This window comes from Calypte anna, chromosome Z (assembly GCF_003957555.1).
Source record: "Calypte anna isolate BGI_N300 chromosome Z, bCalAnn1_v1.p, whole genome shotgun sequence".
NCBI classification, from domain to species: domain Eukaryota; kingdom Metazoa; phylum Chordata; class Aves; order Apodiformes; family Trochilidae; genus Calypte; species Calypte anna.
The window spans coordinates 46,472,306-46,495,637 of NC_044274.1; the positions used below are offsets into that span (position 1 = coordinate 46,472,306).

A 23,332-nucleotide genomic window follows, 5' to 3' on the forward strand; every position below is an offset into this window, starting at 1 on the left:
TTATCAAAGTTATAAAATAAAGATGAAACATTTATAGCATGGTAGTATTTTTAAATTGATAAGTTGTTCATGGAAAGTTTTGTTACAAAATTCCCACTGAACATGTATTCAACTGTCCTTAAGTCTATCTGCTGACAGAAAATTGGAGAAAAATAAAAACACTCATGTCTCTGCACGTAAGTCATATTCCAACACAAGCTTGCCCTCTGAACCCTTATGTCCAGGGCTTTCAACTACATTTCAAACTCATTTGAGGAATGAGGAAAACTGCAGACGGTACTGCAGTAGCATCTGTCACCCATTGCTGTGAACCAAGACACACTGGAACACCACTTCTTTCTGGTAGACCCCACTCCAAGTCAGAAATCTGTTTCAATCTTGCCTAAAGGTGGTATATTCCCACCCACTTTTGGATGAGAAATTCAAATCTACCCAAGGTGATCTGTTCAAAATTTTTGATATTCTACTCTCTAAATAACAGACCATGATGGGCTTTTTCCTAGATCACTCAGACTCACAAACCACTTCAGTTTTCTCCAAAACTTTTCAGCATATTATACGTACTTATTTGCAGCCTCACCTCAGCTCTGCCAAAGTTTCATACCTCTCTGCCAGGGTGTGGAACTTAAGAACCACTTCCCAAGACAAAACAGAAAAATATTAAGTATTCCACGCTACTTAATATGCAGCTAACCAAGAGATGACAAAAACAATGTGACTGTGATGCAAAAAAAACCCCAACCAAACAAACCAAACAGCTAGATCACCCCAAGATATTGCATAATCTGACACTTTTTATTTTCTTGAATAAAATTAGTTTTGATTAGATAAACTGGAGCTATGTCTAGAATACAACTGAAACACAGTGTATTACAGCCAAGTGTTTTTGCAGCTTGCAAACTACACCAAGTAAGACATGTCTCCAACTGAACTAGTCACTCTGGGAGGTTTATAATGTCTATTTTCAGGTATAAGACAAATGGCTCATACCCTCTGAAAGCAACTATAAGTTTAAAACTGACCATGGTCACTCATCTCTTCATGCTCCTGATTATGTACCCTAGCAAACTACATATTATATACTGATATTTATATTCTATTTGTTAAATGTATATTCCAATTAGTAAAGTAAACCCAATTAAAAATCCTAAGCAGGAATTTAAAATGTCTGAATGGACCATTTGTGACCAAGCATTCCAGTATCTATAAATGTATATCCCCTCTCCCACTCTTGCCCTAAAGTGTTGCCACGTCTACTGACCTATCAGTACATGATTTTTAAAATAGATTTTTTTTTCTTAAGTGGTACTTAGTAAGGACTTTGACCACTAGTATATACAAGAAACAGTCTACCCACACCTAGGTCCAAACCAAACATCACAGTATTTGTCTACTAGTTGACCAAATAATAAGTGAATTGAATTTCACTTTGTCAAAGCAATTACGGTCACAGAACAATTGCATCCCTATGACTGGCACTCAAGACAAAAAGAAAATGTAAAAAAAAACCCACCTAAAGAAAAGGAGAAGCCAGATTGTGGCCTACATTTTTTAGATCACTGATAGATTTCTTTGGTATCAAATTTGCTTAAAAACAAACTCCCCGAAGCAGCTTTGCTATAGAAGAGAGAACATGCTTCTGTCAGTGACACAGCCTCAGTCCCATGAGATTATTTCCACTATTCTAGTCAATATCCACCTATTTGGACACCTCTGTATCTATACGTAGTAATTTCATACTTTCACACTGCATTTCAGTAGTAGTACATAAAACAGTCACCTTTCTTACTTTCCACACGTAAGACAAATGTAAGAATCTAAACTATTTGCCAAAGTTAATGCTATAAGCCACTGTTAGATCACATCTAAACACAATTCTTTGTCAAATTCCATTGTAAAAAAGTAATTACCTCATCATACCCTTCAAAGAAGGTAAACTGTTGAAAAATTAAGTAACACTGTAAAGAAGGTGCTGTTGAAATCTCCAAACTGCTTAAAACACTGCAAAAAAAATATCTATTTTAAACTCCAATCCTTACCATAACTTTCTCTATACACACTGTTTCAGTTTCCTTCTTCAGTTTTAGTATTCAGAAGAAACCTCTGGCAGGGGTAAGAAAAAGAAACTCACCTGAACACAAAGAGTTTAATACAAAGGGCATGTGAATGAAAAAACTCCAAACCATGCATTAAGAGGGACACATATGCAATATATTTAACATGTCTCAGAGTAAAAACACACAATGATTCTGCAAACTGTTTTAAGACTTCCATTCTCAATTACTTCTCAGAGTTGAGTGAATAGAGCTAGGCAACAAATGTGACAGTACTGTGAACATCTCTATAAAAGCGTGAGGGTGTACAGTTCAGTACCTCACGGGTGTCCAAGATACCCCTCATGCCTTCGACAGAAATAAGATTCTTAGTGGCTCAGTGGTAGATTCCAGTCTAAATGTCACTACTGCATAGACTTAATGCCTCTGCACTATTCCAACCAGAAAGTAAAACAAGTTCAATGGGAATGGGTTCTTGTTATTTTCTCCTCATTCAAGACTGATAAGTTCTAAAAGAAGTGTCCAGTTATGGGTCCCACAGCATAAGGACATATATCTGCAGAAGCAAGTCCAGAGCAGGGCCACAAAGATGATCGAAGCGCTGGAGCTCATCTCCTATGAAGACAGGTTGAAAGATTTGGGGTTGTTCAGCCTGGAGAGGAGAAGGCTCTGGGAAGACCTTACAGTGGCCTTCTAATACCTGAAGGTTGCTTACAAGAAGGCTGGGGAGGGACTTTTTAAAAGGCCATCTAGTGGTGGGTCAACAGTTAATGGTTCCAAAGTGAAAGACTGGATATTAAGAAAATATTGGATATTAAGAAAAAATGCTTCACTCTGAGGCTGGTGAGACACTGCCACAGATTGTCCAAGGAAGCTGTGAATACTTGGTCCCAAGAAGGCCAGGCTGGCTGGGGCTCTGAGCAACCTGGTCTATCGAGAGGGAACTAGATGACCTTTTTGGTCCTTTCAACCCAAATGATAATGATTCTAAGTGAAGTTTATCTCATTTAGGAGATGCCTCACCTCTGACTGCCCTGGAGTCTGTTCACAGACATTATCACCACTTAACATTTGACTTCACAAACCACCTCACATAAGCAGAACACATCACCATGACCAAAGGTAAGGACGGTATAAGCTGGGACAGATTCTGCCAGTCTTAAAAAAGACTCAGTCAGAATTGCTTTAAGTGGTAAAGCATTTTCTTTTTAAGAAACTAAGTTAAGGTAGCTTGATGGCTCTCAGAATCGATAAAGGATCTTAGAGACCCCTTAAAATTAAAATAATATAGGAATTATTTTGCAGAGTCTTGCCTTATGTTTCCTTTTACTAGCTACACGCTTTTGTTGATATCAAGACAGTACAATAGAAGGATTCATCCTCTGGCAAAAGATTCATTGTCTCTGATGTAGAAACTTCCTAGTGCCAAATTAGCCCTCTCTTGGACTGTGTCTTGTTAAGTAATAGTAGGCACAGCAGCTGAGTCACACCTAATGACTTCAGCCCATTTTATGTGTTGTACAGTCTCTGACAGAAAGAAGAAAGATTGTGCAACAGGAAAAAGAAGAAAATCATTGGGCAAAAATGAGAATCAAGAGAAAAGAGAACAAGATGACAGATACTAGAAACTGACAGTTACAGCAGAATGAGAGATCTTCTATCAAGATTTGAGAATCCCTTACTCAAAAACCTGAACATTGCTTGAATAGCCTTCAAGTCTCAAACGTGTTATTAGTCAAAAGCATATTTTAGTATGCCAAATCTGAGCTCATACATCTCAAGAGTCAGCTGCTTTTCCTCTTTCCCCATCGCCATTCCTCCTCCCCACCAAGCTTCTGTAACAGAGAGAAATTCTCCTCTCTCACCTCCCACCCACAACTGAGTACAGAACCAGGCTCAAACCTCAACTCAAACTTCAAACAAATAACCTCAGCCATTTAGCATTTACACCACCTTGTTTAAAATTAATTAAAAACTAATTAAATTCTTTAAAACAAATTTAAACTTAGTGGACTGCTAGACAGGCATAACCCTAATATGCGTAAGATGAAAAATGCATGAAATGTGCATGGGCAAATGACAGAAAAACCTAGCAAGTTGTAAGTCCCTTTAACCAACCATCCTCTGGTTCTGTGACTCTTTCATTCCTCTCGCATCTCTGGCAGATATTGCCCCTCCTAATCAGGTCTGGAACTCACTGAAGTAAACCAATTCTATGTAACTCCGCACCAATGGCTCTCCTTTCCCAGGTCCCTCATGTTCTGCGGCTCTGCCCAGCATCCAAGGCTACCAAAAGAGATACTGTAAAGGATCATACCCCATACCACAGGATTCCCACTGTGTCCAAATCATAGCTACACATAAGCAGAAATAAGAAGCTGATAACAATATATCACAGGTTGGATGGGTTTTTTTCCCCTCCTCTCCTTTTTGGAGGGAAGGAAAAATTACTCTTTTTATTTTTATCAAATATTAGCCTGGTTCTTCCAGCACACTCCAAATGATATTTACTTATTCCCTTAGAATAAGTAAAAAAGTGCTGAAAAAAGTTGGAGGAGGATTCAATCACATTGCTAAGCCTCAGAGAGATGAGGATTTTGAAGACAAGGATTTCAGTAATTTCCTCCTCTTCGCACTTGAAGAGTAAATGGGAGACACCTCAAGGGCAGCTATTGCCTTTGATCATAAATGACAAATGTCACTCTCTAGCATCTGCAGACCTTTTTTCTTATGAAGGTAGACAAAATGAAACCTATAAAATCTTATTTTAAACAAAAAAACCCAGACAAAGTGGGAAGAATACGTAAGGTGTATTTTTCTTGGGAGAAAAAAGAGAGAGCACTTGAGTCTTTCAGCAGAGCACTTGAGCAAGTCCAAGTTAACACAAATGCTGAAATCACCTTTTGAACCTTTCCATTGTTTGTGCAGTGTGTAAAAATAGCAGTAAAATAACTGTTTCTTCTCAATAAACTTGAGCTAGCATAGCACAAGAAGTCATGATGTGTGTGTATTCCCAATGGCAGAATGAAGAATATTTAGACTCTTAACTGTTGACAAATGCCACCTGTTGTGGAGACGAGTCTCACTGAAAGAAACCCAAAATCTACCCCCTGTAGCAAACCGCTCCTCCAGAAGAACAAAGCAGCTCTAATCCCTGTGTATCCAGCCAGGTACTCAGTGATCTGCCACTCTGAAGCATAATGGAGAGATACAGAAGTAACTGTGCTATTTTCTTATCACCTAGAGCATACAATGAGGCAAACTAGGAATTATTATAAGCATCTGGCAGTCTACCAAGTGCATACAAAATAGAACTGAAGAAATGTTCTGCACAGTCCACCAGCTCACATGTGTGGATTTCATAGATGTTCAAATTTGCCTTGGGCAGTCTGTGCAAATATGTGCTCAGGTTAATCAGTTTTGCTTCTTCCTGGTCACAAGATATTTCACAGTTTTTCAAAGAGCTTTTAAACACCCAGACTAAATATGAACAGTTTTCAGCAAGGTGTGCCAGCTCTTCCAGTGGTTTTATGTGTATCTTTGAAGAAGTGTATAAAATACCATGTCAGCCGATTTCTTCTTTAGCCAAACAGACATGTAATCATTACTGAGTTTCAGTGCTCCTCTCACTAGTGGTACTGATAGACTATGAGCTCCCAGGCAGCTTTTGAAGCTGCTTGTCATTTTCTGGTTTCTTGCCCCAAAGCTTCCCCCCTCAACACACCCTGGTTTTGAAATACGAGTCTGAACACCTTGCAACCATACATAAGTTGAAGAGGTCCAAGCAGAGACTCGAGGAGAAAGAAGCTTGCATGTTCAGAAGCACTAAAAGCAAGGACAGCACAATTAGCTGAACCTCACCTGATGACATTAACACTGATCTTTCTATGACCTTTCTTGGCTGTCCTGTTTATTTAGGTGTGATATCCAATACAGAGCAAACACTCCCACAATGGACGGTGTATGTTTTAGCTATTCACTAAAGCTGCTGCTAAAGTTAAGTAAACACACTTATGGTACTCCTCCCCTCAGCTGCTTTACGTGCCATCATGATATAAATGATGGATTTATGGAAAATTAGATTGGTATCTGCCTTTCAAGTAGTTATTTTTTTCAGCCTTTGGAAAGAATGACAATTAAAGATTACAACTGTTTTTTTTTTTACTTCAAGTACTTGCCTATATTGCAAGATTAGTGTGGGTTTTCTTTAATTAATAGCATGTAATTTTTATGATCAGTAAAGTACCACCTTTGTGATCACTAGGTACCACAGCAAACTGTCACAAAACTATTTTGTGATAAAGGGTTTCCCTAGAGTACTGATAAGTTTGAAGAATTTAATTCAAATTTCCCTTCCATTACCAGCACACAGTATGAATTTCCTAGTGACTACTGCCCAGATTCAGCTGTCTGCTGTACAGGAAAAGAAACTCTTGAGTGATGCCTAATAACTTCCTAATTAATTATTACTACTTAACAGTTCTTCCAGTGTTGCTCACAATGATGCTTGAAGTCCAGTGGCCACTGTATACATGCCAGATAAAAATACCAGCTTTTGATAAAACCTCTAGTAGACTGATAACTGGCATAGACAATATTAGTGAAGTTGGTTAGTTCTTATGGCCATGGAACTTCCAAGTACATGAACGTACTAACAGAGGTAACAGACATGGTTTTTTGACAGACACATCATCAAAAAGCTACTTGTTGCATGCATTACTTGTTGCATGTGTATTACATCCTTTGGCTAACTGCATTCCTTTCCTTCTTTTTCACCGAAGGTTCAGCACAGGTATCTTTCTTCATTAAAAAACTGAAGCTCCTCAATATTTGCTTGTTTCTTAAGAAGCCCCATTCTCTGGTCTTAAATGACTCTTGATTCTCATAGTCCAAGGTGTTACTTTTACTTCTACATTAAGTAGTACCAGCAAATATACTCTATGATAACCAATGAACAATGAAATAAAGGTTCAGTTCTTCACATCAGTTATAAAGCAGTTCTTCCTTAGCCTACCAATTCCACTTCTTTCAGCTATATTAATATTCCTTCTTCCTTTTCCTCAAACTGCTATATAGCAACCATTCTGACATCTGTAAATACAGCTTGTCTTGAAATATTTCTAGAGAACTTAGCTAAAGTAACTAAGGTTCTTCTAAATCTGTAGAAATACACATTTATAGCACTTTTGGAGTGATTTTGACTTAATGCACACAAAGCTTACTCTGTACACTTAATCATCTTTTGCTTTTCTGAGCAATCAGCTCTAAATGTGCCTTTTGCTTACTGGCAGCGGTCCAGTGAGCTTGTTTGGGAGTCATTTCTAAGACCAACAGGTAGAGGTCTTTCCTCAGCCAGCCTCAGTATTTAGTCTATTTTGTGATTTCAGACTACCTTTGTGCTTTAACTGCCCACAGAGCAATTCTGCTACTTGTATTTATTCAGCACCTTAGCTACAATAGGAAAACATAAGTTTGAGAGTTAATTCTCATCCAGTTCGTTGTTTTTTTCTTTCAATGCATTTGCTTGTTTAATGGCTTCACAACAGGCATACAGGATTGGACCAAAGGCAGAGCTAGCTCTTCTTTTAGCAGCAGACAAAAATGAGCATTGAGTAAAGAGATTAGTTAGGAAAAGTGCAAGTGTACAACAGTACTTTCCCAGTGCAGTTTCCCAGTGATTTGAGATTCACCAACATCTTATGCCAGGATGAATCCAAACTCATCTTTCTCATCTTTGTGTTCTTTAGAAACAACACATGAAAAGACTTAGAACAAGTGCTTGTTTGCTGACCAGGTTCTTTTCAGTACAACTATTCTAGTCCTTGTTAATATTGCATTCCAGACTTCCTTATATTCTTGTATCTTTGGAAAATCTCTTACCTGTGATTGTGACAGGTGCTATTTAATAATTTCAAGATTTCTTTACCACATTTTACTACTTTCCTTCTTTTGCCATTTTAGAACAGACTCTCTACAACAAATATGTTTTATTTACTGGTTCCACTCATTACTCTTTCCCCATATAATTCACTCTAGTGGTGTATTACCTTGTATCTGTAATCCTTTTCCCAGCAGCATCATTCACATGTCGCTACCAAAGTCTACAGCAGCATTTTGGGCACTGATCAGGGTCAGCAATGTGTAACAAGGAAAAAGCTTTAGCTCCTTGGCAGAAGAAAGATACTGGCAGCTGGTAAGCAGGGAAAGAAGAAAAAAAATTAAAAGACTTGGCATAGTGCACAAAGGAAGAAAGCCACCACTGCATTCCATTTTTTTAAGTCAGTTCTGAGTGAAAAGTGACGGATCATCACTAGTAAATATTATCAGATTATAACATTCAGAAGATTTTTAAAAGAATAAAATACTTCCATTGTATTTTTGAAACAAAGTGAAATAAGTAAATGCATTTTTATCCCATCAGATGATGGATTTCATTAATTTGCACTGCCTAATCATACCGTATCTACATCGAACATCTGAATGTTTCTAATGCTAATGTTTATGCAAAATTATTATCACAATAATTTCTAACTATTAATAAAAACAACACATATTAACATTTTGTTGGGGTAATTAATGTAGAGAGATGATTTTTTAATGTTCTGTACAATGCCCTAAGCCCTGCTCTTAGTATCTATCATAGTACACAACATTACTACTCATCATCTTCCACTAATTTCCTTACCACAATACCCTCATCTCCAAGTATGTCCCTGTAGCTCTCTTCACAGCCCAGAAAATTCCAGCTTGTGACCACTGGATAGCTTTTTTGGGGTTCCTAACTTTGTCTGATGTCCCACTGAGCCAAACGAGGAACTTAACAAACTTCATCAAATGTTCTGCTCTCTCAGATAATGGAACCCTCCTCTACAATCTTCAGCCCCACAATTCTACCTGCCGCCCATTCCACAGCACTGGCCACTTATCATTTGATTTCCTTTCTGTTCTTTACTGCTTCTCTTGCCAAAAGGTGCTCTCCACAGAACATCCATCATACCAGTTATTCATTTGCATTTAGTTTCTATCTTAAGACTCTAATATAACCCACCGCCCAAAAAAACCCAAACCAAACCAACAAAAAATCCCTGAATAGTTGAAGTGCTGCCTGTCAGGTCAACCATTATTGGCTTTATTTGCCCTTCTCCCTCATCTGGCTGTATTTGCTGCACACTGTCTTGTGTGTAGAGTTGAGATAATTTGCTCTTCTACATTCTGCACTTATGCAGCAAGAGCCCTCAGCCAAGTACAGTGCTTCTCTGAAGCTGCACAAGCATTCATTATACCTAGAAGAATACACGAGGAAACTACTGCATAATTAAAGCTACCTGACTGGCTCGAGAAATTCCCATAGGACAGATGCAACTGCCGGTGAGCAGTAACTTCAGTGTTACTGTTCTTTCCTAAGTGAGTATACTTGTTAAAGTCTTAAGTTTGTGAACACCAGATCAGTGGGGTGGATCATATAAAGGTTGATTCATTCTCTTAATTATTTGATTTTACAAAGATGGGTTTCTGATGAGTGATAAATGCTATCACAACAACGAACTGGACATTTTCATCTGGATATTTAAGGTTACTAACACTTTTTGTTCAAAGCACATATGAATTGCTATGTGTCATTTACTTCTATAGGACCTTGACAATATTTCAGTTTCCTAACAGCCATGCTCTTTTTTGTTTTCTTTCATACAGTTGAAACAAAAAAGTTTCTACTAGATGAAGCACTGAGTACTAATTTCTAAGGCGGGATATGATTACCAGCCTTCTGAGACCACAAATACAAATTTGAGTACTACTGAGTTTCTAAATTACATGTTTTCCTGCTCACAAAGAATCTAAGACAGAGAAAAACAAGAGCTAACACACTCTTACTTGTATACTTCTGATTTGCAAAGCAGGTTCAACTTTTTCATCCATTGTCCTTATACTAAAGAACTGTAGAAGTTGGCAAACAAAGCTTACAATTCAAGTAAAAGTTAACTAAAACACACAAAGTAAGTGCAACGAACTACACAGAATGGGACTGAACTGATTTTGATTATCTGACTTTATAATAATGATGACACATAACAGGGAACAGGTTCTCATAAAACATATGTGGTATTATGTTAAGAAAAACATACTGGGTGTTGGAGGTTTTTTTATCTGCAAGACTCCAGGCCTCTGGCACCACTATAAGATTAATTAAGTGCTTATTTCTCACTCAAAATTAGTATTAGGTTCAGAATAAAGATGTTATTGTATTGAAATCATCACTAGGGTAGGCTGCTTGAACAAAATAAAGAAATCTCAGCATATTCCATTTTGTAGGAATATGCAGACACGTGATGTTATCTGCTAGATGACTATTCCAGGTAGATATCTGTCTAGCGTATCAATTGTATAGCACAGATTCTACCATCTTTTCAGGGGGTTGCAAGGATGCACTTAGCTGAACTAAAATACAAAAATTTCTCAAAATATATAGTTTTTTATAGGCATTATGCAGGGCTGACAGTTCTCAAAATCCCTCTGGACTCTAAACATGAGAGTGTAAAAATTATCAGAGTGGAAGACATTCAGGTTCTAGCATTAAGTTAGAGATACTTTTGTTTTTGTTTTCCCTAACCCCAAATGGGTAACCTTATGATCCCACATAATTCCTAATTTTACTTTCAGGAGACAGATGTTTTCAGACTAGTTGGTAGAAAATACCAAGTGTGACCAGCCCATGGTCACACAACAAAGAAAGTACTCAAACAAAGTACTCCGTAGCAGGGCAGGAAAAGGAGAGAAAGCAAGCAGGTCATTTCCCTCCCAAGGGAAGACACAGAACATAGCAGAAAAATCAGGCAGGACTGCAAATCCTTTTAAAAAGGACAACAACTCACACTGTAACACAACATGAGGTGAGGTAAAATTATACAATTTAAAGACGTATTCAGAGATCTTGAACAGACTAGAAGGTGGCAACTGATATTCTCCAGTGATACTTCCTCAGCCTTAAGTAGGAAAAGGCAGAAATACACCAAAGGAAAAAGCCTGGTTGTGCTTTTATTAAAGTACATCTGTTTTTAAAGGCTGACCAGCAGAGAGAGCTGCATGAATTGGAAAGCCTGCATCTCAAAGAGGGAACTAGGCAACACAGACTATCTGAAACAGCAGTAGGGCAGCAGCTAATAATGTGAGATAAGGATATTAGGTATGCATATGTGGCACACACAAAAGTTGACAGACCACAAGAAAAATCACACAAACACATTAATCTAATTCTCATATACAAGTGCTAGGCATTTTGCTAACATGAGAAGAATGCAGATTCTTCTGAAGAGCTGGAGTTCTGAAAAAGTTCTTATATAAAAGTGGCATTCTTGAAATCATCAACACAATTTACAGTACTGAAATAAGCGAGCAGTTTGCAAAGCCATGGAAGCAGGGGAGACAGGTGTTACCATTATTGCAACTTCAAACAAATTTTTTTATGAATGTGTAATTGATCAAGTCCAAAGGATATTCTCTATCTTTCAGGATGTGTTTCTGAATAACTCTTCTACATGCTAGCCTTCCAGTACATACACAGACCCATAAACCATTTAAGACCCATGAAGAAGCAGACAAACTTTCAAATAAACCTAAGCAGGTATATTTAAATATAAGCATTGTAACAATAAAAGAACTACAGAATCACAGAAGTGCTATAGTTAGAAAAGACCTCAAAGATCACCACGTCAAACAATCAGCATCGCCACAGCACACCACCACCACCATCAAAAAAAACAAACCAAAACAAAACCAATACAAATAAAACAAAAAATATATATATTATATAAATATTATATATTTATATATAATATAATATATAATATAATATATAATTTATATTATTTTAATTATAATTATTATAATTATTATAACAATATATAATCTATATAATAATATTATATATTATATATTATAATATTATTATTGTATTATAATAATATAATATAATATATATAAATATTATATAATGCATAATATATATTTTATATATTTATATATTTATATTAAATATTATATAAATAAATATACATTCTCTTACGCCCACTGGAGCATGTCCTGAACTGTCTCATAAGTCTTTAAGTACCTCCAAAGATGGTGACTCCACCACCTCCCTGACCAGCCTGTTCCAGTGCCTGACTACTCTCTTGGTAAAGAAATTCTTAATACCTAGCCTATGTATATGGATACCCATGATTTCCACCTCAAATTACAGACCTATTTAGAACAGCAGAATCCAAGACCTGACAATAATCACCAATCAAACCAATACAAACAAAAATTAAAAATGACAGCAAGACCTACAGCAGTCTGTTCTTCTCTCAGTTTAAAGTGTTTAATAAAGCTACACATTGGAGATACCCATTGTATAAATATGCCACAAAAATAAAAATCCAATGAGCCAAGTACAAATTGCAAAGTACTTGCAAAATTACCTGAAAGAGACAGCTACATTAAGGGCTGAACAAGCAGCTCAACTAGTTTAGAATGTGTACAAAAACAACCACACTCCTGTTTTAGCATCACCCAAACTTAAGGTTGTTCTGTTTATTCAACTAATTAGAATTAAGTCATTCTAATACTAAATTTACTTTTTTAAAAGTCTCTAATATAAGGGTTGATGCAGTCTAATTTGTTCTCTTGGAGAACAGTGGTTTCACAATGGGCTAAACCTGTGGAAATACATAATGTTGAAGTCCCACTCTCACTCTCCTACTCGTTCCCTTATGTCAGCACTTCTCCTGTGACAACATTCAGTAATCCAGTTTCAGTTAATAACATTTTAAAGTTTTCAGCAGTATCAGTTCTCTGCATTCTTTCACACTTGAGACATAAGATTTATAACACAGGTACAAAGAAATATGCTGCAGGAACATGCCTCAGCCTAATACTTACACTTGTAAGGACATACACTTACACTTACAGACACTGGTAAGGAACTGTACCCTCTATAAACATACCACTGAAATTCACAGATTTAGAGAGATTTCTCTAAATCTATAGGAAAACCAGCAGAGCTAAGAAAAAGCTGGTTCATGGCTGGAAGCCTACATTCTCCTAGAAAGAACCTCAAGGAAGATCTAAAAATATTTCATACCAGGAAAAGGCCAAAAGCAACCAGTTAACTTCAATTAAGCAAAAAAACTGTAGAGGTTCAGCAAGCTTTTGTAAGGATTTGAACCAAGTATCCCTTTACATTCCGCTCCAAGAAACAAATGAAAAACATACTCTAGAGACACTGTTACAAATACTAATTAAAATCTCAAATTACAAACACAGAATCAAAGATAATCAAGGTTGTTTACCCTGGACTTATGATTAGTCATACACAGGTGCAATTCAAGCAAGTATTTTCTTTCTGAGAGACAATACTCTGTTGTCATACAGCAACAAAACTAAACAAAACTACAGCAACACAACTATTAAATGTCAGAATGACAAAGGCTTATATAATTTAAGAATAATAGGAAATCATAGACCAATATAGTTGGAAGAGACCCACAGTGGTCATTTGGCCTATAACCTCTGCTCAAAGCGGAGTAAAATTATTCCAGGCCTAACACCTGTCTAATGAAGTTTTCAGCATCTCTATTCAGCTGAATAATTCACATCATCTCTAAACAGCTTGTTCCAGTGTTTGACCACGCTCCTGCTGAAGAAAAATTTCCTTAATACCCAACAAAAGTCACTCATGTTTTCACTAGTGTCTGCTGTCTCTCATCCAGACACCATGTACCTTCCAAAAAAAAGTTCAGTTCCATATTCTTTACAGCCCCCCATCCAGTAGCTGAAGGCAACAAACAGATGTTGTCATAAGACTCTTCCCAATGGAAACACACAGTTCTCTCAGTACCCCACACACAGAATACTCCACTCCCATTCACCTTTGGAGGTCCTTCACTGGAGCCATTCCAGTGCCAGTATGGATCCAGTATTAAGAAACTCTGTACTGGCATAGTACAATCAGACAAAATGACTGCCCTTTTAGAAAAATCTTTATTTCAAAATAAATACCTTTTAATAATGCAGGTGCAAGGTTAGATACCCAAAAACAATGCAGGCTACACCCAGGGAACAATCAAGTATGCCATGAAAAGTAGCAGTTATGTTAACTACTGGCATAGTGACAATTATTTTCAATATCATTCATCACTAAATCTCATGCTACCCATATATATGGATCTGATTATTTCTTTAAACATACACACATAACATCATACAGATTGATTTTAATGCATAGAAGAAAAGGGACTATATAAATCAAGGGACTTAGTAATCAAGGGCAGAGTACCTTTACATATAATTTGGCTGAAAACCAATGCAGGAATAAAGTTTTAAAGTCCCTGCAGGAGTTACAAGCATTTAAGATGACCCTAGCTTGAAGACCAGACAATAAGTTACAATCATAAAAATATGGGTTTTATAATTGTAACAATTGCAAAATTCAAGAATAAAAGACTAAATCTGTGATTTTTAAACATTTGTTGTCACTGTTGAAGTTGTATGTATTCAACACAATTACAGAACTTGGTGGAGCAGCTCCTGACTAGCAAAAGTCTGTGAAAAAACAGCAAAACCTGCATGAGAAAGAAGGAACAGTAACTCAAAAATTCTAGTCTTACCTAGGAGATTTGCTATGCAGTAAAAAAAAAATAGTGCCTGGCTCAGTTTTAAACTTTCTTTGGGCTAACATGATTTATCAATTGCCATCAAATTCAATCTGTAAATGGAAAACAAAGTTAATGCAGAGACACGGACTGATTCCTGAAAACGTACAGTACCTTTTTTAATTCTACACAAAGGTAGAAGAGACGAAGGAAATCACTCCTTCACCAGGACACAGTTACATTTTCCAGCAAGTAAGTACCCTCAATTTGACAATAAAATGAAACAATTTCAGATAACTATTTTAGTGAGGAAGAGATGTTCCTAATTATAAAATCTCTAAATGTTTTCCTTCACTTTGCAACTGTAATAAAGTATGTCTAGCTCTGCAACAGGATCTGTCAATAAATACAAGCAAGAGGCATAAGCTGCTTCGTGCTGTCCACTCTTCGCCCTCATCTCCCTACCCCTCTGTTACCACTAGAAGGTACAAGTCAAGTAGAAATGACTGGGGGAGCCTTCCCATGCCTCTTCTCAACACTTCACTTACAGTGCAAGAAAGAGCTGGGACATGGAAGCTCGTGAAACTTACACTTAGAACTTTCAGGCTTTAACAGTAAACAACATGACCTGCTACACAGAAATGTTCTCAAAAAAGTCTACCGGGTGCTAAATGTACTGGTGGTTGCCTCCAGTAGACTGGATCTTCTCTTCTGTCTAGAACAACCTATTAATTGCCTCAGCATTAACTCAGAAATCAGCCCTAATATAAAACCAAATTCTTGCTACACAGAATCTGCTCAGATTTATTCAGCTGCTAGCTGAGTCACATATTACACAAATATTTTTGTTTATCATGTTCACATAGCTCAAAATGAAAATAGATAAGCATTCGAATTAATTCTGTTGATTTCATAAGGCTTTGACTAAAAGCCCAAGCAGTGAAATAATATTTGAGTCCTGACAGCAAAGAGATTAGGGATCAAAATAAACAAGCTGTAGCTCAGTCAGATTGAGGAGTCTTAACTCCTCATGTTTCACTGTTGACTTGCTTCTTGCATATAAATCTAACATGTTTTTCAGTTTTCAAGTGCCAAAAGAGCTAGGTGCTTTATTTAAACTAGGCAAATACCTAGGTTTCAAATACCTAGGTTTCTAGTGATTCTACTGGACCTTTTAAATAGAGGTGTTTGGCTGCTTTTAAATACACACGAACAAAAATCTATGGTGTTTTGATGAAATCCACTTCTATGTATCTCTAAAACAGGATTTCTTTTCATCATTTCATTGAATTTCTTCAACTAATATCACAAGATTGTATAGCCAGGTGCAAGGATTTTGTCAGCTTAATGCCTACCCCTTATCACTGCTGCAGTGGTACTAGAAACCAGACCCAGTACTAGAAACAAGCCAATGACAAACTTACTAGTCTTGTCCATCTATGTTACTCAACCTCAAGTTAATCCAGTTGACCTTTAACTCAAGCAGCAGAGGATCCTTGTAGGATTGAAAACCCCATCTTGTAGAGCTTTCCATGAACAGCTGCAGTAGTATGGCCTTACCAGTCTGCTAGGTCCCTGAAACAGAAGAAGTGCCAGTACTCAAAATTTTTAACCCTTTCTCTTTTTTACCCTTCTCTCTTCTCAGTCTTTTATGTTAATAGTTATCAGGATTGTTTGGAGAAGTGTTGATAACAATGACACTAATATTCCACATATCTTCTCATTCCAGCCTTGTCAAACCTCTTCCCCATTATAATCTCTACTTCACCTTAGTAGCAGTTTTACTCTGTAAGCAAACCAAAACAGTAAACACCTGCTGCTGTTCTCCTTTATACTCAGCTTTTATGTCTTTGTGAGTAATGATATATTGGGAAGCTTCTGTCACATCACTAATATGGGAGATACAGCTGGACAGTCATGGGCTTCACGTGCCAGTGCTCAGATGCTGGTGAACGGACAGCATGCTCACAGGAACAAGTCTATTTTCCACTGTGGTCAAAACAGCTGAAATGTTTCATTTTTTTCCTTTTACCAATACAAAGTTGTCTCAACAGCAGTTCAATTATCTTCCTAGAGCTGCAATTGCTCTCATCTCTGTCCTTTCTGTATTGCCTTTGCTCAGCTCTACTGGCCCTTTATTTCACCAGCTTTTCCAGCGTGGTAGTATGATCAGACAAGTGAATAAGTGTTTCTCCCTTTACCACACAAATGCAACTCTATTGTTTATACCAGGCCTGCAAAGCCACAAAATACTTAGGCTGAGGCTCCAGTCCAGCAGAACTATAATTACACTGGCAGATGAATTTCCTTCAACTTTTCCCACTGGTTTTAAGTTCTCTTTTCTTTAATACACCATAATCCTCTCCCTGCCCTCAAAAAGGCAAAAGGGAAAAAGGGAGAAAAAGAGAAACCCCACACTCACTTCTGGTCTTTCCCCTTCAATTTATACTCCTGTGCTATGCTGTATCTTGTAAAAGTTTCCCACTTTAAATTGCTTTTCCTTTCTTATTTTGGGCATTCTCCATTTCCCACTTACTCCTTCCCTTCCTAGCCGCAGGACTTCTCAAAGGAACTTATTCTGCCCCTTTGAGAGCTTTGGGGTATTTCCATCTTTCCATGGAAGACAAAGAAGCCAGCTCCCCCTAGTATTTTGTTGTCTTATCATTCAGGAGCATACAAGTTGCTTTTGGAGTTGATAATCTGCAATGTCTTCTTGCGTAACGGCTGTCAAGTCAGTAATTTGAAATAATCTATTAAAAGTAGAAATTATTGATCAGGCTGTTTATGTGACCACTGAACTTAACCAGACAGGATTATCTTCAAACAGGCTGCCCTCAGAGACTGACATCTAATGGGGAAACAAGTCATTTATACAAATCCCAGAAATACATACAGAAAAGGTATCTGGAAAAAGGTTCTAGAAAACTAATTTTTAAGCTATCATGAAAAGTAGTGTTGCCAATTTTTTTTTTAACTCCTGTACTGCCAATTAATTTCTACTTAACCATGGTGACATTTAGATTACCATATTACTGTAATTAGTTCCAGCACTATAAGTCAGCTAAAAATGAAGTGGTTTTTCAATCTTTTATTTTTGTAAAAGAAACACAAAACTGCAGATGAAAAAATGTGTTACTGTCATTGAATAAAGATACCATGCATTTTTTGCAAATAAATATTTTCAATCTCATAATAGTCTTGACAGTAAATATTATCTTCTTTGTTCAACCATGATTTCCAGGCTACAAAGGAAAAGCCAAAGGAACAGAGACAAATTTATAAAACCTGACACTCCCACACAGAGGTCATGTAACCCACGGCTGACCTGACATTTCTTTCATTATTTGTACACACCATTTAACACTTTAAGTATGGCCGTAATCATATAATGAGATTTACCAAAGCCAGACTTTGTGTGAACTAGTCCAACATTAGCATTTTGATGATCTACTTGCTAAACACCAAGAATACTTTTCAAATGTTTTGAAACTAGCAGAAATGGTAGCATAAGTAATAATACATTTGCAAGGTTCCAGTAGCATTTTTGAAGGATGTGAAATTTTCTACTCATGACCTGGATTAAATCCCATATTCCAAAACCAGAGGCAGTTATAATTTTAAATAGAGTGATAAATGGTTATCTGTGTACGCACTGATACTCTACTAACAATTCTCTCTCATGAAAAATCTCCTGGTTTGGGTCAGGATAAACGTAGTTTTCTGTTTTGTACTTTTGGCACCCAATACGGGGCCCAAGCTAATCCCGGGTTGGAATCCCAGCAGTGCCTCCACAAAAACCACAGTCAAGGGAATGAGTGTGCCTTTTCAGAGGTCCAGAGCTGCTGTTCAGGGAGGGGAGGGGGATTAATAGGAAGCATCTGTTACTCGGTGTAATTGCCAGGCCAGCGTTTAAATGTGACAAAAACACCATCAGAATTGTATAGCATTTTACTCTAAGCACTGCATGTACAATTATGTATCCATGAGCACAAAGTGGCTCCGGTAACTAAGACAGTTCTACCCTCATCTAGCAATTCACTGCTCCATTGTTAATACTATGATCTGGTATTTTAATTATGCCTGCAAAAGGAACTTGGCTAAAAGCTTTACACAGCTAAAAGAAAAATAAATTTAAAAGTATGCAGGAACAAAAAAGAAAGGAGATCACAAATTACAATTACAAAATTAATCCTGTATGCCACCTGTGACAGCAGAACAGAAATACAGTAAAGCAATAAACTGGTTAAACTGCTACTTTATTCTACTACGCAGGCTAAGGAAATTATCACAATCTGAAATACATATTTCTGCTTACTCTGTAATTTAAAAACTGAAAAGCTATTGGTGAAAAATGAGTAAGGAATGTTCACATGTACATGTTAAGACAGTGTTTGCTGAGTAAAACAAACCAGCTATAACTGCTGGAATAATTAAACATACACATTAACAGTTAAGGTTACGAAGACACACACCAAGTCTTGCACAGTCTGAATTTCCAGTATGGAACCACTCATCTACCATCTTCCACCTTTTTACTTCTTTTACATCTGTCAGCTGCTCTTTCCCCCTCATTCACAATATATTTTTACTTCCTCCCATTATCCCTGCACTTCAGACTAACCATCAGTTCCCATCCAGACTATTGCCAAGCCTCTTGCTTGTATCTTTTCCTTTCAGATAAATACTGATTCTTCTCATTCTCCACAATTCTAATCACAATACCACACCCTCGCCCGCTGAGGTGAGTGGGCAGATAGAACTGTCTTCTCACAATCCAGTTTTCATCATCTGTTTCTTCCAAAAAATCAAAACTAATTTCCTCATCAAAAGTAGCAACAGTTCTCCTCCAATTGAAAATCAATTTTCCAGCCTCCCAGACAATTTTAATATAGTTTAGACCAGCTTACAATTATAGCTATATTTGGCATATAGTTTGTGTTTTTTTAATGTATTGTGCTTTTGGGTTATTTTATTTTTTCCCATTGAGAGGTGCTCAAAAACTTGTCTGAGGAGTTTGCTCCAGCAGAATCCAGAGACAACAATGGATCCAGGAAGACAAAAAGTTGTTCCATCAATGTAAACTGAAAGAGAAAATACTTGGCTGGATCAGGGCCCAGAGGTTTGGTTCCAAGTAGGTCACACTTTGACTACTGTCAAGATCAGAAAGTGATCTTCAAACCTTGACTCTGAAAACAGCAGCACAGCTAATGGCTGGAGGAAAAAATGTAAGAAAGCAAGAAAGTCACAGTAGGAGAAAAGTAGCTGAATATGACAGAAAAGTTATGAAAAAGAATAGTAAGGAGATGGCACAAAGGTAAAGAAGAGGCAATCATTTGGAGGGATGAAGAGAAAGATCTCTGCAGGTACTTAAAACCTTCTTACTTAAAGCCATTTTATTTCAAGAATCCTGTTGAGTTACAGCTTCTGCCTGTAAACTAACCTCCGGCTTCCCTATTTTGAGGAAAGCAAAAACATTTTTACTGCTGTGGGAAAAGAAGAAAATTCCTTTTCTGATAGCACAGGAAACATAACTACCTAGAAAGAGTAATGATAAATTAAGCACTCCCCACAGTGTCTTTTACTAAGACTTTTTTGTGTGTTCAAAATAAGTTAACTTATTATATACAATCCATAATAGAAAGTCCACTTTTACCAATTAAAAAAAAAACTTTTTTTCTACTGTGTAAACTTATCAAATGAATCTACAAATTCATTTAAGTCTGTTGCTATATCTTTTATGTTTCTGCCAGTGAGGCTTTTATATTGTTTCCATAGACTCTCTTTCTTCTCAATGTGTTATCAGGGAGAATGATTTCCTGTCTTACTTTCCTGACAGCAAAAGGATGTCCATCACTTCTGTTTGCTCTGCTTCTTTCTCTTAAGTCTCAGTGAGTAAATGGAAATTATGTCAAGGTAAGAAAAATGTTGCACCAAGCAACAAATAATCATCCTAAATTAATTGTACAGGATTACAACAAACTATCTGTTAGAAGAGAATTCATGTTTGTTTCTAAATGAGAAATAAGCAAAGATAGTTTCAACTAACAACACTAAAGAGGTAATACATGAATGCTTACTGCTTCCTAACGTATACATTTCTCAAATTGAGAAAAAGAATTAAGATGAAGATATTTTGCTTAACAATTTGGGACTACTTAAAATTTCTTCTCTCTCCTTTTGACCTAGTCTTAAATAACCAAGAAAGTGGCCTAATATTTTAGCTTGTCTTAATTTGATAATAGAGGCAGCAATATAGAATTTAAAAAGCAGTATAAAAAAAAAGTGAAAACAGAAGGCATTACATATATAATTGGTTTCTCAAGGACAAGAGTATATCTCAGTCAGAAATAAAAGAATTTGAGGGACAAAATAATATCGTAAGTTCAAGTTCATCATACACTTCTGCTCCTCAAGGGGACCAATTGGTTATTCCACCAATAACTTTATTAGTAAGCAAAGAGGTTACTGTTGCCTTTTGCTGTTATAAAAGGCAAATATTAAAACTAATGTGACTTGTGAAGACAAATGCAAGAATCCACCTTGATAAAAGAACCAAATACCCTTTTACCTAGCTCTGGAAGATATTCCAGCAAAATGGAATGGTCAGCATTGGTCAACTAGTTGAAATTTAATGACTTGACAAAACCAAAAGGCCATCGTACTCACAGAGTTCCAGTTAGTCTAACAGCCAGCAAAACTTACAGAACCAAAGGGAATAAAACAAACCAAATATAAATATATGTATGACTTGCATACAAACTATGTACAATTAAGTACTCAGCAATTTGAGGGCAAGGAAGACTGATTTATTCAAATGAACTTCTTTAAACTATGACTGAAATTAAAGAGAACATTTAATATAAATCACTCTTTTGCATGTTTATTTTTTTAAGCTATTGTTCCACATATTTAACCACGGGAGTAGTCAAATAAGTCTCTTTTTTTTTAATTAAACAGGCACATGTCGCATTTAGCATTAGAACTTAATGTGTTCTATCTAGACTTTGAGTTGTAATTGCCAACATTAAGCATGTTGGCAATAGTTTTCAAAAGTTATTTTGAACTTATTTATGGCATGATATGGCATGAACTTATTTATGGCATTTAGAAAATTGAAAAGAAATACACAAAACAAAGGAAAAATCTACAGTTGAACTTACTAAATACAAAAGTTTTAAAGAATTGATACATAAAAAATATATCAAAACACATTTTACATTTCAAATTGAGCAATTCATTAAAGAAGGGAGGCTGCATAATTATATCAACAGATTTTTTTCTGGTCACCATGTTCTTCAAGAGTTTAAAACCAATGTACCTCAATCTCATTATTATTTTTATACATAAACAGGGAGAGTAAAGTCTGCCCAGTTTGGCTGTTGAAAAGCCTCTTACTGACTCCTGTCCGGGCTTTTCTTTAGAACATTGTCAATATTCAGATCTTACTGGAATTTAAAATTCTGTGTCCAACCTCTATCCCACCCATCATGCCCAATACAGAAAAAGAACATGGACAACAGGAACTAGTTCACAGCAGAGGCCACCAGCACAGGCCTGTGAGGATAGACTGGGGAGCACATCCTGTTCCACCTGGAGACCTTAGGGAACTTGACAGCACCCCCCCCCCCCAGCACCAACAAGGGGGTTATTCAGAAGACAGAGACAGGCTCTTTCCTGTCAAAAACACAACAAGCCCAGGCTGAAACACCAGAGGTTCAGAGAAGATCTAAGAAGAAAGTTGTCATTGTGAGGACAGCCCAGCAGTGGTGAGTTGTTTCCATCCCTGGTGGTTTTCAAGACCTGACTACATAAAGCTTCAATACATATTCTGACCTCTTTACTGACCCTACTTTTCTCTGTGGGCTAGAGCAGAAACCTACAGACATACCCTCCACACTCAATTATCCTGCGGTTCTGTGGCTACAGTACCTCTATTTAAGCAAAAGTCAAATTATTTGACTAGATTTAGCGTTAGCAGAATTGCAATAACCACCACCAAATGGTCTTCTTTAAAATAAACAGTAATTTAAAGAAACCCTTTTCATCTATACTCACCACCTGTCAACCTAAGATCAGGGACAATACAGCCTTGCCTGCATGTCCCTTTTTCCTAGCTCTACACATATTTAACCGATGATTCTAACAGTATGATACAGGGCACTCAAGGTCACCTCCCCTTAGGCATTCTTAGTCAGAAAAATACTTCAGCTGCATTGTGGCAAGCCAAAACAATGCCAGGCTTCTGAGCCAAGACAGACCTCAGATGTGACAGAAAGAGACAAGTAGTTTGACACATTAACACAAAACATGAAGAGCCCTACATGATGCTTAAAAGTGAAGTGCTTCTCTGTATTTTGAGGAATGGCTTCAAGTAATCAACATATAAAGCTGCTCTGCTCAAAGATATTTCACTGAAGCTGGCAGAGCAGTCCACAGTGATCTGCAGGAATAGCATTCTAGACAGACAATGTCTTCTAGCGTATTGTCATGTTGTTAATTCACTGCAATGTCAGGTAATGGCAAGCTTCAAACTTCCTTCTGAGAAGTCTGACTGTAAGGAATGTTATTTCTCCACCTCACAGAATACTCTAACCACAGCACAGTGTCTTAAACAATAAGACATGTTACAGAACTACTCAAAAAATTTTATCT

At 36.9% G+C, this 23,332-nt stretch overlaps 1 long non-coding RNA gene across 3 annotated transcripts in view; it reads right to left on the bottom strand.

Moving 5' to 3' along the window:
- LOC115599879 overlaps positions 1-23,332 on the bottom strand; it is a 36,215-nt gene that overhangs the window by 4,820 nt on the left and 8,063 nt on the right. Inside the window, exon 3 of one of the 3 annotated variants that reach the window (XR_003988659.1) lies at positions 8,105-8,244. The exons of 1 other annotated variant lie outside the window; for it this stretch is intronic. This is a non-coding gene — a long non-coding RNA (uncharacterized LOC115599879). Of the gene's footprint in view, positions 1-8,104; positions 8,245-16,024; positions 16,256-23,332 lie in introns of those variants that run through there. One more of the 3 variants, XR_003988660.1, reaches the window with a different exon arrangement.